The following is a 6,031-nucleotide window of genomic DNA, read 5'->3' as shown; positions in this document are numbered from 1 at the left end:
CTGTTCTGGGGATTCTCCTGAGCAGAGCAAATTGGGGGTTGTGGGGATGGCATGCAGCAGGCGGGGGGGAGGATGCCCCATTGCACGAGTAGGACTCATTATCCTGGCTTTCACTAGTACAAACTAGTTGCATCCAGCCCACTGGTTCCGATGTCTTACTGTGCTAAGAATTTCATTGCTGCTACTGTTCTGATTTCATTATTGCTTGACTGTGATTTATTATTGTGTTTGTTTCTTTATAACCTGGTTTTTGACCGAAAGGTCTACAAAGTGGTGAATGTGGGCAAATACACTTATGCAAACTTAAAAACTTTGTTGCAGTTGTGATTAAGGGGCTAAGAAGCCAAAGGCAATGGGACAAAAGTAGACTGAGAGAGATAGCATCACCATGAGGGAGGAGGGGGTAGAAAGAGAAAATGGACGAAGTTCTGAAAAGCTGAGAGTCAAAAGAAAGCATAGGAAAAGGCTATGGAAAGCTTTAAAGGCATGAAGAAGGAATTTGTGCTAGATAAAGAATAGAAGGCAGTAAAGAGGAGCATCATATTGTCTAAGCAACAAAAGAGGTGAATGTTTTGTGGATACGTTTGAGCAGACAGATGTGAAAGAGGAATAAAAAAGAAAATATTACCCATTTGACTTTTAAACCGAAAACTTAAATATACTTTCCTGTGTTAAACCAAATGAACCAAATGCTTTTACCAAATGACGCATTTGTCATCCTGAACGAAGGCATTGCTGGAAAACTTAAACTGAAAGATGGAGGCTTTTTTTCAAACCTAAAGCACATCCGTTACATAGACTCCCAGTATAGGAAGAAAATAAATCTAAACTTGTCTTGACCCATTCATCTGAGTCACAATGAATTCCTCCAGTTTCTTTCAAAGCACAGAAATCTGCAAGACCTTTTGTGGTTCTCTGTTCCTTGATTCATAGATACGTATGAGATTACAAGAGGAGGAACTCACTGCCTTATATGGCTAAATAACTGTCTTGTTTTTGGGGGCAGGAACTAGCTGGCTGCAGATTCCAGAAAGAAAAGTATATGGTGCTACAGCATGCACAGATGAACAACACTCTCAGAATGGTATTCCATGATTGTGTAATTTCTTTGAAATAAATGCTGCTAGGTTTTCCAGGGAAATACCTCCAGCCATTCTCCTTTGTCCTCTTAGTATTTCCCTTTCCTTTTTGCCTCTCTATACAGCTGTTCTTATACACCACTGTAGTTGCTGCTGTTTCCACTATAGGTGTGGAGGATAGGTGTGCATGACAGCATTTGGCAGTTTTTGCGTGCATGTGCGCATTCACAGCCACGACTTGAAATGCTTATTAGCCCTGCAAGCAAATACATCTATGAATGTTACCGGGACTTGCCACATCAAAACTCCAAAAGAAGGCAATTTCCTCCTGCACTCTTGCCTACCGAGAGATTATGAAATAAAAATGATTGAGATGCTTCATTGAATCAGGTTTCTAATTCCCTTCATGCCCAGGGTAGCGTGCATACTTCCTCCTGGATTTTATGATCATAACAACTCTGCTGAAAGAACGTAACCCAGTTTCATGGCTGAACTGGCATTGTGCCTAGGCTTCCCCAGTCTACATCAAACACTCCATAGACTGGCTTGGTGCCCTCCAGATGCACCATCATCTCTGATCGTTGTTCATGCTGTCTGGAGCTGATGGAACCTGCAGTCCAGCACATCTGGAGGTCACAAGCCTAGTAAAAGTGTTCTAGATAAACATTGCCCTGCACTGGCTTTTCATACATTGTTGAATTAAATTAAAATAAAAGTCAGCTGTACAGACAACAACCGTTACAGGCGCGTCTGACATGTGCATGACCGTGGATGCACGCATCATGCTGAATGCCCATGTAAATCGGGAGTTGCCTGTAATTTGCAACTCAGGGCAGTGTCAGACAGAATGCTAAGCGGTTACAGACTGGACATTTTATCACACATCTGCACTTGCTCAGGTATCTTGGGGCAGAGAAAACCTACTCTGAATGATTTTGGCCATGCGCAATGGCTTAGTGATAAGGTCAGGCAGGAAACACCAATTCCTGGTGCTGTTTCTTCCCTTCCCCTTTTGTTTCATCTCCCGGCCCCCACCCCAACATGTCTGAAGAAAGGTAAGAGCCAATGGCATCTCTAGTCCAAGTTCTTTTTCTTGCAGTGACCAACCAGATGCCTGAGGGAAGCCCACATATATTTTCTCGTTTATTTAGCCTTTGTATCAATATCTTTCAGTTACAAAGCTAAGTTTCTTTATTGCCGTCTTCTTCAAAAGGGCTGCATGCATTGGGCTGAAAATGTGGGGTGGGATGTGTGTGTCTTTCATGTGTAGACATGTATATTTTGGTAGTATGCTTAATGCTGGTGGTGTTCCTCTGAAATGAATATAACATCCTCCTTGCAACAGAAAACAAAGACTGCAGACTCCTCTTCCTGCTCTTATGAACCAAGCCTGATTGCATAGAAGAGTAAAGAGCGGCCCCTCCTGGCTCAAGGCACAACTCGGATTGCAACTTGTGGAGATTCCTTCCACTCCGCCCTCAACCTCTACTACGCAGCAAATGGCAGAGAAAGGCGTTTTCGAGCATGTGCAATGAACTGCATCAGTGGCAGCTTTGCATTTGTGATTCAGCTTTGCAATTTTGATTCACCGTTTACAGCAGCTGCCAGTGTGGGATCTCATTAAAACGATACGGTGCGCATCAAATTTTGCAGGTGCAACTCTCTGCTTGGCAAGGAGTGCTGTACAGAGCTGCCAGAGAATCAATAGAACAACAACAAATGACCAGATTCACACACCAGCAGCCGGCTTCTGAGACCAAGAATTTCAGAGCCTAGAAGAATTATGTACTTCCCATTTTGACTAATCGCTTCTGGCTGCAGTGGAGTCTTTTTAAGGATGCTGAATCTGTGTTAAGCAGCAAGAGAAACACTCTGGGCAGTGCTTATGTCTACATAACAAATGGGCAAAATTCCACTATTCCTTCTAGAGTTCACTTCAGCCTCATGTGCCTTTGTTTGCTGTGGGAAAATGAGCTGCGCTGCAGACATTGCCTCTTCTACCAGTGCATTGCTATGATGGAAGGAACAGCAACACCCCACTTTTTATGAAACTGTTAATGGTCGTGTCCTGTATCTTTCTTAAAACAACTTTTCATGGGTTTTATAAACAAGGATCATAAAAGGATAAATGATACAAATAAATAGATCAAGTCTTCTCATGTCATTTGTATGTCACAAAAATAGCACAATAAATTTGCAGTAATATCTACGACATATGGTTCATTATTAGTGGTCAATGTGTGAGTTATTGGTTTGAACAAAACCAAAGGGAAAATTGGATAGATTTGACTGATAACAGTCAAACAGAAGCACTTGTGGTTGTTCTTAGATTAAGTATGAGTAACATTCATTTTTCCTCCTATGTTACCAATGAAATAATATAAAGTCTTGGTATATTCATGAATGTGGGACAGGGGTTCAAAGTGAAAATAATAATTGAAGTTTAAATTTAAATTTAGATCAAACAGATTGAGCCAAATGCTGATGACTGGTTTTGCTCATTATCTGGACTATTACACTAGCATATGTTATGAAATTAAACTACACTGGGGTAAAACCATCTGATAGCACTCCTTTCAGTCTACAAAGCTATTTGTGATTGCAGTCTCTTTTCCACCCTTCCAATACCATTCTGCTATAGGCAGTACCTTATGAGCGGTATGAGCGGAGGGGTAAAAAGCAATGGCAGCACAACAGCTTCAAGGCAGCTTCATCACCCAAGTGAACTTAGCAAGCATTTCAATTTCAAATATTATGGTTATTTTTACTTTTAGTTAAGTATTTTTATGTATTTACTTGATTTAGGGGAAACAGTTGCCCCCCCAACAACATCTGGAAGGGCATGCAGGTTCCCCATCCTTGCCCTAGGCCCTCCATAGCCAGGGTTCCTTGAGAAGAGAGTCATTTGCAAGGAAAGGAAAAAGACACCATCCCCCACCCAGTGCTTTTTTTCCTGGGGGTACGCAGCGGTACGCATACCCCAAACATTTTGTGAATCTTGTACTTTTACTGTATTTATTTCCCCCGATATAAATCACTACAAAATGGTGATTTTCTTGAGTCAAAACTAGAGTACCCCTAAACATTTTTTAAAGAAAAAAGCACTGCCCCAACCCCACCAAAAAGATTCATATTTGCATACAATTCGCATATACTGATTGTTGTGTGTAGATGCAAAGTTATAATGATTGTAATTTAAAATGAAACATAATTCATCTCACCACAGTGTGAAAGGACTATGATAGTGAGGAACACTGTGATCTGGTGACCTGGGTACCTGCTCAGTCTGCTGCTAGCTGTAGATGGGTGGTTTGAAAGCCCTTATCATTTCTTATGGTTCCCCATCTATAAACTGGACTTGGAAGAATCAGCCCTTCAGATAGAATACTGTCCTCTGTAATGTAGGACACATCACCACCTCAAGTACGGGTCGCTAACAGATTACAGTTCCCTTTCAGGAAAGGAGGACAAGAGTGGTCCAAAATCTTGTAGTGTGTCTCATCCAGTGCTTATCTGCTGTCACTGAGATAGTACAGTGGTACCTCGTGTTGCGAACTGTCCCCCTTACGAATTCTTCGGGTTATGTGCTCTGCTAACCCGGAAGTAGATGCCCCTTCTTGTGAACTTTGCCCTGGGATGTGAGCGGAAATTGCACTCCGGCGGCATGGCAGCAGCGGGAGGTGCCATTAGCGGAAGCGTGCCTCATGTTACGAGCGGTTTCCGGTTACGAATGGACCTCCAGAACAGATTAAGTTCATAATCGGAGGTACTACTGTATACAAACAAATGGAACTTGCTGCCATCTATTGGTCTTCTTACCAAACTGCGGGAGGCAGTGGTCTTCCGAACTGAATTCGCCCATTCCCGTCCATTTTAGTTCACTGATGCCCAGGATGTCAATATTTATTCTTGCCATCTCATTTTTGACCACATCCAACTTACCCAGGTTAATGGTTCTTACATTCCAGGTTCCTATGCAATATTTTTCTTTACAGCATTGGACTTTCCTTTTGCTTCCAGGCATATCCGCGACTGAGTGACCTTTTGGCTTTGGCCCAGCCGCTTCATCAGCTCTGAATCTATTTGTACTTGTCCTCCGCTCTTCCTCAGTAGCATGTTGGACGCCTTCTGACCTGAGGGGCTCATCTTCCAGCATCATAACTTTTATATGCCTGTTGTCTTTGTCCATGGAGTTTTGTTGGCAGGGATACTGGAGTGGCTTGCCGGTTCCTGCTCCAGGTGGATCACATTTGGTCAAAACTCTCCACTATGACCTGTCCATCTTGGGTGTCCTGCAGGACATAGTTCATAGCTTCTCTGAGTTAGTCAAGCCCCTTTGCCACAGCAAGGCAGTGATCCATGAAGGGGGCAATCTAGATGGATTTTATTTATATCGCTAAGATTTTGCAGACTTTGGCTGTGAACTGGGGCCCTACAAAAAAAAAAATCAAGTTGGGCCCCAATGCTTCAAATTGGGCCCCACTGGCTAGTCCCGAGTCTCATAGTTGCTGGGCCTGAGTTGCCCTGCCCTTGCATGAAGTCTTGGGTTTGCAGTTTTGGAAGAGGGGAGACTGCGGCACTGGGGAGCAGGCAGGCTGGGGAGACCCCCTAGATTTAGAGTCCCGAGTTGCCCTGCCCTCGCATGAAGTCTTGGGTTTGCAATTTTGGGAGAGGGGAGACTGCCCGCTGGGGAGCGGGCAGGCTGGTGAGGCCCCCCTATATTTAGAGGCCCTAGGCTTCAGCCTACTTAACCTATACATAAATCTGGCACTGGCTCAGGCACGTAAATACGGAAGACAAGCTCTGGGAAATTAAGCCTGTCATGCATATTGAAATTCCCTTTTTTACACAGCTTTTGAAGGTGTTTTCTTTTGCATCTGGCCACATAGCTCTGAAGTGCTCCCTAAAAGGTGCGTATTCTTCAGACAGTTTAAGATGGTCCGAATAAATGG

General features: G+C 43.4%; 1 long non-coding RNA gene across 1 annotated transcript; it reads left to right on the top strand.

The window, feature by feature from the left end:
• Positions 1-1,871: 1,871 nt before the first annotated feature.
• On the top strand, positions 1,872-3,305 carry LOC128412374 (uncharacterized). Its single transcript, XR_008330071.1, has 2 exons — positions 1,872-2,134; positions 2,425-3,305. It is a non-coding gene; the product is annotated as an uncharacterized LOC128412374 (long non-coding RNA).
• The last annotated feature ends 2,726 nt before the right edge of the window (positions 3,306-6,031 follow it).

This window comes from Podarcis raffonei, chromosome 4, assembly GCF_027172205.1.
Source record: "Podarcis raffonei isolate rPodRaf1 chromosome 4, rPodRaf1.pri, whole genome shotgun sequence".
Taxonomy (NCBI): Eukaryota; Metazoa; Chordata; class Lepidosauria; order Squamata; family Lacertidae; genus Podarcis; species Podarcis raffonei.
This window is presented reverse-complemented; position numbering and strand designations above follow the sequence as displayed.